This window comes from Pongo pygmaeus, chromosome X (genome assembly GCF_028885625.2).
Source record: "Pongo pygmaeus isolate AG05252 chromosome X, NHGRI_mPonPyg2-v2.0_pri, whole genome shotgun sequence".
NCBI lineage: Eukaryota > Metazoa > Chordata > Mammalia > Primates > Hominidae > Pongo > Pongo pygmaeus.
In genome coordinates, this window is record NC_072396.2 from 98,626,887 (window position 1) to 98,639,653 (window position 12,767).

Here is a 12,767-nt window from a genome sequence, read left to right on the forward strand (position 1 = left end):
TCAACTGTTTATGAATATTTGGGTTGTTTCCAGTTTGGGGATATTACAAAAAAACTGCTATGAACATCTGTGTATAAGTCTTTGTATGGGCATATACACTTTTCATTTTCTCAATGGCGATTTCAAATGGTAGATGTATGTTTAATATTTATTTTTTAATTTTGTTATGTTTGTGGGTACATAGTATATGTGTATAGTTAAATGGGACATAAGATGTTTTGATACAGGTGTGCAATGTGAAATAAACATATCATGAAAAACTGAGCATCCACCCCCTCAAACAGTCGTACTTTGAGTTACAAACAATCCAATTACACTTTTTGCATTATTTTAAAATGTACAGTTAAGTTATTGACTATAGTCACCCTGTTGTGCTATCAATTATTAGGTCTTATTCATACTTTTGAACTATTTTATTTGTACCCATTAGCCATCCCCACTTTCCCCACAATTGCCTCCTACCCTTCTCAGCCTATGGAAGCCATCATTCTATTCTCTACGTCCATAAGTTTAATTATTTTGATTTTCAGATTTCACAAATAAGCTAGAACATGTTGTATTTGTCTTCTGTGCCAGGCTCATTTCACTTCACATAATAATCTCTAGTTTCATCCATGTTGTTGCAAATGACTGTATCTCATTTTTATGGCTAAATACCACTCTGTTGTGTATATGTACCACATTTTCTTTATACAGGAATCTGTCCATAGACACTTAGGTTGCCTCCAATCTTAGCTATATGCCCAGCAGTGAGATTGCTGGATCATATAGTAGCTCAATTTTTAGTTCGTTGAAGAACCTCCATACTGTTGTCTATAGTGGTAGCACTAATGTACATTCCCACCAGCAGGGTACAAGGATTGCCTTTTCTCCACATAATTATCCATATTTGTTATTTATTGTCTGCCTGTTGGATATAAACCATTTGAACTGGGGTGAGATGCTATCTCATTATAGTTTTAATTTGCTTTTTTCTTATGTTCAATAATGTTAAGCACCTTTTCATGTACCTGTTTGTCATTTGTATGTCTTCTTTTGAGAAATGTCTATTCAAATATTTTGCCCATTTTTTGACTGGATTATTAGATTTTTTCTTATAGAGTAGTTTGAGTGCCTTATATATTCTGTTTATTATCCTCTTGTCAAATGCATAATTTGCAAATGTCTTATCCCATTCTATGGGTTGTCTCTTCACTTTGTTGATGGTTTCCCTTTGCTGCACAGAAGCGTTTTAACTTGATATGATCCAATTTGTTCATTTTTGTTTTGGTTGCCTGTGCTTGTGGGGTATTGCTCAAAAAATCTTTGCCCAGAACAATGTCGTAGAGTTTTTTCTTAATGTTTCCTTGGAGTAGATTTATAGTTTGAGGCCTTCAATTTAAGTCTTTAATCTATCTTTGTTTGATTTTTGAATGTAGCAGGAGATAAAGATCTACTTTCATTTTTCTGCATATGCGTAGCCAGTTTTCCCAGGACTATTTACTGAAGAGACTGTCTTTTACCCAGTTTTTATTCTTGGTACATTTGTCAAAAATGATTTCACTCTGGGTATATGGATTTGTCTCCAGCTTCTCTATTTTGTTATGGTGGTCTATATGTCTGCTTTTGAATGCAGGTTTCTGGTAACTTTAGAGATTGTGACATTAGAATAAAGAAAAAAACATTCAGGACTCTGAGAGTGAAAATGTTCTTAATGATCAAGCAGAATATGAGTTAACTACATGGACTGAACTAACAGAAGACTGAAATAATCCTTTTATGATTTTTGCTTAAAACGTTGCTGATTATTTGTTTGTTTTTCACAGCCAAGAAAATTTAAAGCTATTTCTTTTAACAATTGAATAAAATATACTCCTATAAGCAAAATTTGGAGCATATTTCTCACTACCTGATTTCTTCAAAATTTGGAAATTATCTGTGAGTATTCCTAACTAATAGTTATATAGTTATTTGCATAAATGCAATAAGAATTTGTTTTATTTTGCAACAGGACACTATTGGAGAAGCTGTTTATTTTATCAAGGCTTTAATAGGAATGATGTGCTTCCATTTAAGGAATCAATGTTTATTTATAGGGCCAATAAAAGCCCCTTAGAAAAACTGGCCTCATATCTTGTTTATATAGGCCCTTTACATGGTTCCTGACCTGTGGTAAGAAAAGAATGTCACTTTCTGACAGGCCCAGCAGCCTCATTGTCTTGGAACCTCAAGAGGAGAGGAATTTACTCAACTTGCACAGGTTTTCAGCGGCACAAATCCATGGCTGGATTCAAGGATTTTTAAAAAGTGTCTTAACTAGATCCTTGTGAAACAAAGTTTCATCAAAGCCAATTTAAAAAGAAGACTATATGAAAAATAATTATTTTTGCTGTGCCTTATGCAAACAATAAGGCTAAGTATAATAAGACTAAAGCTTATTTTGCAAACAAATCAGTCTCACCATAATTCGTTTTTATTAAAAATGAGGACTGAAGAGAGAAAGATTATGTTTTAATAATTATGGTACACCTGTTATTGGATTCTGGTCTCATCAGTTGCTTCTGAGTTTTTCTACAATTTAGACTAACCCTGCTTGTTTCTGTAAACCAACCAATAATTCCTGACATCAACTTAAAAGAAACCACAGGGATGGACCATCAGCTTCAGATAATCCTCAATGAGAAATACTGGCCTATTAATATTCAAGAACCATCCTACTACAGAGTAGTCCTAGATTGCCCATCAATGGGACATGACAAAAGTGAGATCCTGCCCCTGTTACCCTTGTATCTAGCTGGATACTGCTTTCACCAAATCAGGGAACCACCCCACCCTGAGAGCTAGCAAGAGTTCAAAACTCACAGAATCACTACCAGAGCTCCTCTTGTCAGCAGGAAGAAGTTACAAAACACTGGACTTCATCCATTTTTCCCAAAGAATTTGGGTCTTGAACTCTTGAGGGGAAAAATATACTAGGTAGCGGGTCAGACATGACCAGGGCAGAAGATGAACCTCCCCCATAACTAGGAATGTCAGGTGACCATCCGGTGATGATCTGGCAGTTGTTAAGCTGTCTCTCTAAAATAATAACTAGTCATAACCAGCACCAGGGAAAGGCAGTCTCCTGATAGATAGAAAAACTTGAAACTGATGATCTCCTGAGAAGCTCTCAGGAGTTGGGTGAGTGGGCTCAAACATGCAAACTAAGAGGCTAAATTCCGGAGTTTAACTGGTATCTGACCTTATAGGAACACTAAACTGATAAAGGAAAAATGTCTCAGGTGACCATGCATACAACTCCAGTAAACATACTGCACATGCAGTTCCTCCCAAGTGTTGGCAGGCCACTGCACATGAAGAATGTTAACATATAAGACCCCAAGTCAAGTGTCAAATTATGTACTTTATCTCTCAAGCCACCCACTTGTTCTTCTTTCAAGTGTACTTTACTTCCTTTTCTTCCTGCTCTAAACTTTTAAAATAAACTTTTACCCCTGCTCTAAAATCTTGCCTCAGTCTCTCACTCTGCCTCATGCCCCTAGTTAAATTCTTTCTTCTGAGGAGGCAAGAATTGAGTTTGCTGCAGACCCATGGAAATTAGCTTTTGCTAACATAGGAATTCACTGTTGTTTCAGAGGGGAAGAAAAGTTGGAAAACATAGGTAATTATGTTGAGGGGCAATAAATGGTTACTAGAAAGAATGATTAGCTACTGAAAGAATGAAGAGATGCAATGAATATAAGTTGACTTACAAAATAGTTCTCTTTGGAAACTGAATACATCTGAAAGACATATTACTTTGTAAAAAGTTTGGGCCAGGTCTGATTACATTCTTGGTCTTCTTTCCTGCAATAGATAATGAGACAACAGGGAGGAGAAAAAAAATGTTTATTTTTTCGGTGGGTCAGTCTAATCTTTACATAGATAGGGACACAGTCTCTTCCAAGGCCTGTTGATTTCTAAGGTTTTTTAATTCAAAATATTCTTTATTCTAGGGAGATATATTTTTGAGTAAAATTTTGTGTGCTCCTTCATTCACCTCTTGAATGTATTTCAGTTTACTCTTACAATATAAAAACGACTGAGTTTTCAGAAACAAGAATTTTAACAATACTTTAAAATATTTTCTGATTTCTGTTGGGAAATATGAGGGAATATAAACAGTTTAGAAAAACATTGGGTCAAATTTTGTAGTAGGCTTTTCTGTTTCACTGAGTTTGAGAAGAAAAATAAGAAATGAAAATATTTTAAGGGAAAACAATCATCAAATTCATCTTTGTATAATTCATAAAATTAACTGTTAAAAATTAGGATAATTCTAAGATTTTCCTTTTTCTCATTTCAGAAATATACTCTATGCATATTATAAATGCAAATAAGAAAACAAATACAGTTTATATTCACAAGGAACTAGTCTATATTTATGCTTTTTCCCATATAAAAATTTGGCCAATTTATGGCAAATAATTTCAGTGCCCCCAAATGAAGCAGGAGTATTTACCTTTCTCTCAAATGTCCTAGAATTGTAGTAACCTAACACAAATCTCATCAGAGAAAAATTAATAACAACAAAAGATTTCTGGCTTATATTATAATTTCAATGCTAATTAAAATCATAAATTCTAACTCTGAAATATTCAAATACAAGTATTCAAGACTGTGAGATTGTTTACTTATAATAATAGGAAACCTTGTAGTAAACACATTTAAAATGACATTTTCAGGAAAAGAGTGCATGCATCAAATAGCTTCTCAAGAGAGAGTGTTTAAATATTTCCTTTCTTCAATGCTTGTGATTGAATAAAAATAGAAAGCCATGTTCATAGTTGAGTTTATAATCTCATGAGTGAATTGAAGACTGCTACTAATAAAGCAAAATAAACAGATGGAAAGAAAAAGGAGCAACATAAATTCTCATGCTGCCTTTTTTTCTGAGAAGTCAGAAGTGATGAGCAAAAGTATAATCATGTCTAAATAATGTGGCCTCACAGGGCAGATTTGCAACAAGATCTTCATGACGGAAGGCAGAAGGCATGCTGTTTGTGAGAAAAACAAACAAATTAACATTGATAGAGGGTCTCCTATTTGAAAGAAAATACTTTCAATTTTCTTTTCTGCTCCACTGGGAGATTCTTGTTCCACAAGACAGCCCTAGAGAAAAGTAGGCCTAGAGAAAAGTAGAATAGCATTATACTGGCATAATTGTGTCTTCTTCTACTACTACTACTAATAATTTTATTGAATATATATCGTGAGCCATATATACGTTTTTGAGACAGGGTCTCACTTTGTCACCCAGGCCGGAGTGCAGTGTCATGATTATGGCTCACTGTAGCCTCAATCTCTGGGCTCAAGTATTCCTCCTACCTCAGTCTCCTAAGTAGCTGGGACTACAGGCCTATGCTACCAAGCCCAGCTATTTTTTGTAGAGACAGGGTCTCACTATATTGCCTAGGCTGGTCTTGAACTTCTAGACACAATTAATCTACCCACTCAGCCTCCCAAAGTGCCAGAATTAGAATTGAGCCACCATGTCCAGCCATGAGCCATATAATTTGTTATGTACTTTATTAAGATGGTCTCTGATAAGGTTTGGCTCTGTGTCCACCCTCAAATTGCACCTTGAAATGTAATAATCCCCACATGTCAAGGGCAGGACCAGGTGGAAATAACTGAATCATGGGGGTAGTTTCCCCCATGCTGTTCTCGTGATAGTGATTGAGTTATCATGAGACGTGATAGTTTTACAAGGGGCTCCCCTCTTTGCTTGGCACTCATTCTCTCTCTTGCCACCCTGTGAAGAGGTGCCTTCCACCATGATTGTAAGTTTCCTGAGGCCTTCCCAGCCATGTCGAACTGTAAGTCAATTAAACCTCTTTCTTTATAAGTCACCCAGTCTAGGGTATTTCTTCATAGCATGAAAATGGATTAATACAGTAAATTACCAATGCAGAGCGTTGGGTGCTGCTATAATAATACCCAAAAATATGAAACTGACTTTGGAATTGGTAACAGGCAGAGGTTCAACCAATGTGCAGGGCTCAGAAGAAGACAGGAAGACGTGGGAAAATTTGGAACTTCCTAGAGGCCCGTTGAATAGTTTTGACCAAAATGCTGATAGTGATGTTGACAATGGAGTCTAAGCTGAGGTGGTCTCAGATGGAGATGAGGAACTTTTTGGGAACTGGAGCAAGATTGACTATTGTTGTGCTTTAGCAAAGAGACTGGCAGCATTTTGTTTCTGCCCTAGAGATCTGTGGAACTTTGAACTTGAGAGAGATGATTTAGGGTATCTGGTGGAAGACATTTCTAAGCGGCAAAGCATTCAAGAGGAAGCAGAGCATAAAAGTTTGGAAAATTTACTGCTTGATGATGCAATAGAAAATAAAAACCTATTTTCTGGTGGGTAATTCAAGCCCACAACAGAAGTTTACATAAGTAATGAGGAGCCAAATGCTAATAACCAGTACAATGGGAAAAACGTCTCTATGGCATGTCAGAGACCTTCATGGCAGCTCCTTCCATGACAGACCCAGAGGCCTAAGATGGAAAAATGGTTTTGTGGGCAGGGCCCAGGGGCCCCCTGCTCTATGCAGCCTTGGAACATGGTACCCTGCATCCCAGCTGCTTCGACTTCAGCTGAGGCTAAAAGGGGCAAAGGTAAAGCTTGGCCATTGCTTCAAAGGGTGCAGGCCCTAAGCCTTGGTGGCCTCCACATGGTGTTGAGCCTGTGGATGCACTGAAGTCAAGAATTAAGGTTTAGGAACCTTCACCTAGATTTCAGAGGATGTGTGAAAAGGCCTGAGTGTCTAGGCAGAAGTTTGTTGCAGGAGAGGAGCCCTCATTGAGAACCTCTGCTAGGGCAGTGTGGAAGGAAAATGTGGGGTGGGAGCCCCCACACAAAGTCCCCACTAAGGCACTGCCAAGTGGAGCTGTGAGAAGAGGGCCACTGTCCTCCAGACCCCAGAATGGTAGATCAACAAACAGCTTGCACCATTCACCTAGAAAAGCTGCAGACACTCAACATCAGCCCATGAAAGCAATCATGAAAGCAATCGGGAGGGAGGCTATACACTGCAAAGTCACAGGGGCAGGGCTACCTGAGGCCATGAGAGCCCAACTTTTGCATCAAAATAACCTGGATGTGAGACGTGGTGTTGAAGGAGATCATTTTGGTACTTTAAAGTATAATGACTGCCCTATTTGATTTTGGACTTGCAAGGGGCCTGTAGCCTCTTTGTTTTGGCCAATTTCTCCTATTTGGAATTGGTGTATTTACCCAATGCCTGTACCCTAATTGTATGTAGGGAGTAACTAAATTGGTTTTGATTTTACAGGCTCATAGGCAGAAGGGACTTGCCTTGTCTCAGATGAAACTTTGGAGGACTGTTGAACAGGTACAATTGTGTTTTAAAATATGAGGACATGAGATTTTGGACAGGCCAGTAGTGGAATAATATGGTTTGGCTTTATCTCTACCCAAATCTCACCTTGAATTGTAATAATCTCCACGTATCAAGGGCAGGACCAGGTGGAGATAACTGAATTATGGGGGGCAGTTTCCCCCATGCTATTCTCATGACAGTGAGTTCTCATGAGATCTGATGGTTTTATAAGGGGCTTCCTCCTTTGCACAGCACTCATTCTCTCTCACACTACCCTGTGAAAAGGTGTCCTCTGCCATTATTGTAAGTTTCCTGAGGCCTCTCCAGCCTTGCAGAAATGTGAATCAATTAAACCTCTTTTCTTTATACATTACTCAGTTTAATTTATTTATTCATAGCAGCATGAGAACAGACAAATACAGTCTCACTTGGTTCTTACAATGGCCCTATAAATTAAATGCTATTTTTTTTTTCATTTTGTGGCTCAGGAAAATAACACTCATAGTGGTCAGTTTACTTACTAAGATTACAAAACTAAGAGGTTCTGTAGGTGAGGTTTACCTGAGGATATTTGACTCTAGATCCTGAACTCTTTATTGCTATTCTATTATGCTTCCCATGACCCTTGAATAAATTGTGATGATATATAATTTCCAAAGGTAATGATAATAATAGTAGTAGCTCATCATTTCTCAAAATCTTACTATGGAACAAATTCTCACGAACAGTGAGATTGTAATCACTGTATCACATTTATTCTCATACTCTCTTATGATCAGATAAAGGTTCAGTGCATTTATCAAGATTCCTCCAACTAATTGTGAGAGAGCAAGAACTGGAATTCAAATGAATGTGGTGACAAAGATTATTTCACTGACTAATCTTTAATCAGGCTCTTCTGAATCAATCTTTTCTTGGTCCCATCCTTGCCAGACCTCTGTAACTCAGTTTTAGGAAGTATCCTGGTAACTCAGTTTAGTGATGTTAAAAGATAAACTTAGGCACATTAAAATTTTAAAGAGTTTATTTGACAAAACAATTATTCATGAATCAGGCAGTGCTAGATTGCAAGTGGTTCAGGGCTCCACCGAAAAGATGCAAGAGGAAAATGTTTATAAGGTGTTTGTGAAAGTGAGACAAATAAAATATATTTAATTGATTAAAGTGTAAAGTCCCTAGTGAGAGGTTTGTTGTCAATTTCTAATTGGTAAAATCTCTAGTTACAGGTTAGTTGGTGGTTACTGATTGGTTAAGCTTAAGTTTTGTTTTATTGTTTATATTGTTAGGTTTCAGTTTGCTTACATGGAAACTGAAGGCACTGGAGCCCTCTCAGCCTAATAGCCTCCCAATTATTTTAAGAGAGAATTCCTGATCTCATTGATATATAATCAAATTATTTATCCTCATTTTCTTCCAGGTGATACCTGGTAACCCTGTTCTACCTTTAACAAGAATCCTGTGATGTCAGGTTAACCAGGATTTCCTCTTGCCCCTGATGTTCTCTCTTAGTAATCTTTTAACCATTTTTGGCTATTTTTATCCATTTTTCTTATTGAATTTGGAATTGAGGACACTTTCCATCTATTACAATACTTCCTGAATAAAATCTGCTTTTAATACTTTACTACCTAGTTCTGGTTACTCTTTAACAGTGGTCTCCATGCTCCTAAAAATGATACTTCATTGAATGTTTTTAAATATGAGCAGGAATTTGAGTGAATTTGTAACTCTAAAGTTATTCCATACCTTAAATTAAAATACTCATACTCTCTTCCCCATAAATCTGAGTGTGTGTTTTAACTGGCGAGGTCTTCAAATATCTCATTTACTTTATAAATTATAGGTAATACATTTTAAATACTTTATATCATAAAAACTATAATTACTATGTTATAAATTGACAATGACAGAAGAAAAAGTGAAAGAGTCCAATACAGATAATATTAAGATATTAACTACACAGAAATCTGCAAACACTTAGATTTCTGCTGATATTAAAATTATTTAAAGATTTTGCCAGGCAAGTTCCCTTAGAGAAATTAAATTATTTTCTCTTCCTCCTGTATGTAAATATTCTTGATTCTGAACCAAGCTAAAGATATTATACTATAAAATTCCATACAAAAACTTTAATAAGATGAAAGTTACTTTTCTAGTTTTGGAACTATACGGCCAACTACCTCATCTTAAGTTTGATGAGCTATTCTGCCAACATGAACAGGAACTGTCAAGCTTGTATCCTAGATCAGTGCCTGGAACAGGGTAGGCCTTCAATACAAATTAATCCACTATAAAGATCTACAAATTTTCTGGTTTCAGAAAACCCAGGAAAACAAAAGAGAAAAAAAATTCATTCAGTAATTAAATGGAAAATGATGTCAAATACTGTTAGAAGAGGAAACAAGAGCAATATAATAATGGTCTGAAATCTGTGGAATCCTACCAAAAAATTGCCATCAAATATTGGTCTCGAGAATTATTGTGCCACTATTTAATTTGAAATTTATCTGTGCATAACTTGTCAGGATAGACCAATTAAGCTGTCATGTCTAACTTCATATAACCCGTGAAATATAATGTCTTTTAATAGTCAATATGAATAATACTTTTGAAAGACAATTGTATTCTTAAAAAGACAAATATAACTCAGGTTTAAAATAATATATTGTATTAGTAATTGAAAAAATAATGTGTTCCAACTTAAAACTAAGGATATGTTGAGAATCAAATTGGTAAAACCAATATGAAGTTCTTCATTTGTCTAACTTTAAGAAAGTGACTTCTAAACAGGATAAATGATTCTAGTAACTTGTAAGTTGTGACCTCTTTAGAAGCCTATTTATCAGCTGAACAAATCTCATATCAGTTTTCATAGGTATGAAATGACTACAGAAAGTGATGTAGGTAGCAGTGACTACAGGAATAGGATCAAAACAGCATTTTTTACTGAAAGTTAAATTTGAATTAAACAGTTGGAAGATTTATTGACATTTTTAAATGGTACTTAAAGCAATAAAGGGTAATGTTCTATGTACCATTATAAACACATTTTAAGACCTGGCTCATGATAAAGTATATTAGTCTTTTTTGCCATTGTCTCTTAAATATATTTCTATTGGAAGCTACTTGTAACTGAATGAAAGCTCAGCTGCTTGTCACTTGTCATGCTGAATGAACAAGGATGAGATGCTGTGAAAGGAAAGTGACTTTAATCCAAAAGCCAAAAGTGGGGAAATGGCCAAGCTTATGCCTTAAAGAAACCATTTTTTATTCTGGGCTGAGTGCAGGGGATTAATAAGAAAAATTTGGTATGAGGTATAGACAAAAGTAGCAAGGAGCCACTGGTGCATATGACTTATTCTAGTGAATATCTTGGATTATTTCCCCCTCTGGTGTTTGGCTCATGCCATCTGAGGTACAGCTGGGTTGTAAATTAACTACTGCCTTAAAGTAATCTTCAGGTGTGTGTACATTCTGTAGCTGCCTGAATTGTTTCGAGATTTAGACCCTGGAACTTCCAAGTAAGCACATAATTAGATATGGGAAAATGTTGTGCAAGGGAGTGTTTTGTGGTAAAAAGAGAGCAGAGGTTATTACATTATTAAGATCAAAGCCAAAGGAAAAACAAAACAAAACAAAACAAAATTTTAATGGGGAGCTCTGTTACATACTCACATTGTAACAAGTAGACTGTACCTCCAAAATGAGCAAGATTAATAAAAACTTTGCTTGTGATGTGTTTTTAATAAAAGGGAAAGTAATAAATTATACATTAAACTCAATTACAAAATAATGAAAAGCAAATAATAAATATTCTCACAATCATCAATGATACCTGCATTAATAATACAATAAAATATATTTTTAAAAGTTTAACTAAGTGCTAATTTAAAATTTTTTAATATGTAGGATCAAAAATCACTTTTTTATTTTTTAAGCTATAATATTTCATTTTTGCTCTAATATAATATGTATATGTATACACGTATGTATGTATGTATATATAGAAGGATTATAGCATTATGACTTTCAGTTTATGTTTATTTTGTGATTTTCTGCTTTAATTTCTGCATTAATTAGAGTTGGCAATTTCTTCTAATTTTTTTTTTCATTTTCCCATAGGTTATTGGAATACAGGTAGTGCTTGGTTACATGAATAAGTTTTTAGTGGTGATTTGTGAGATTTTGGTGCACCCATCACCTGAGCAGTGTACACCGCACCCTATTTGTAGTTTTTTATCCCTCTGCCCCCTCGTACACTCCCCCCCCCGAGGTCCCCAAAGTCCATTGTATTATTCTTATGTCTTTGCATCCTCATGGCTTAACTCCCACATGAGTGAGAACATGCGATGTTTGGTTTTCCATTCCTGAGTTACTTCACTGAAAATAGTAGTCTCCAATCTCATCCAGGTTGCTGTGAATGCCATTATTTCATTCTTTTTTATGGCTGAGTAGTATTCCATTGTATACATATGCAACAGATTATGGCTATTCTTGCAGGAGTAAGGTGGTATTGCATGTCAGTCTCTTTCTTTAGGTCTAATAATATTTTATTTATATATCTGGTCACTCTGATATTGTGCATATGCATATTTGCAATTGTTATATTCTCTCATTGAATGGTTCCCTTTACCATTAAACAATGACATACCTCTTTTCAGTTTTGGACTGAAAGCCCATTACATCTGATAAGAATATGACTATTTCTGCTTGCTTTTGGTTTCCATTTGCATGGAATACCTTTTTCCATCCGTTCACATTCAGTCTACATTTGTCTTTAATGGTGAAGCACATCTCTTGTAGGCAGCATAAAATTAGATTTTGTCCTTCTTGTCTATTCATCTACTCTATATCTTTTAATTGGATTATTTAATTCATTGATATTCAAGGCTATTATTGATACATAGGGACTTACTCTTGTCATTTTTTTCGTCATTTTTCTGGTTGTGCTGTAGAATCTTAGCTTTTTTTTCCTTTCTTGTTATTTACCTCTTTGATTTGGTGGTTTTCTGTGGTTCTAAGCTTTGATTCTTTTCTCTTTTTTAGTCATGTATCTGATGTAATTTTTTCTATGTGGTTACCATGGAGCTGGAATAAAGAGTCTTTTAGTTGTAATAGACTATTTTAAGCTGATAGAAACTTTGGGCATATAAAAATATTCTAGACATTTTTTCTTTCTCCACAATTTATATTTTTGTTGCTTTAATTTGCTTCTTTATCTATTGTGTGTTTCTTAGCAACTAATTATAGTTGCTGTTTTATTACTGATTTTATCATTTCAACTTTAAACTTTCATAGTAGTGGATTGAAAGATTTACATAGCACCATTTCATCAATGGGTTATTATATCTAATTTATGCTCCACAAGGATTTCACCACACTTCTGCTGCTCTTCAGCATACT

The 12,767-nt window shown here is 35.4% G+C and overlaps 1 pseudogene; it reads right to left on the bottom strand.

Annotated features, from left to right (window-relative positions):
• Positions 1-12,158, bottom strand: part of LOC129024142 (bifunctional phosphoribosylaminoimidazole carboxylase/phosphoribosylaminoimidazole succinocarboxamide synthetase-like) — a 30,662-nt pseudogene extending 18,504 nt beyond the window's left edge.
• Positions 12,159-12,767: the final 609 nt, after the last annotated feature.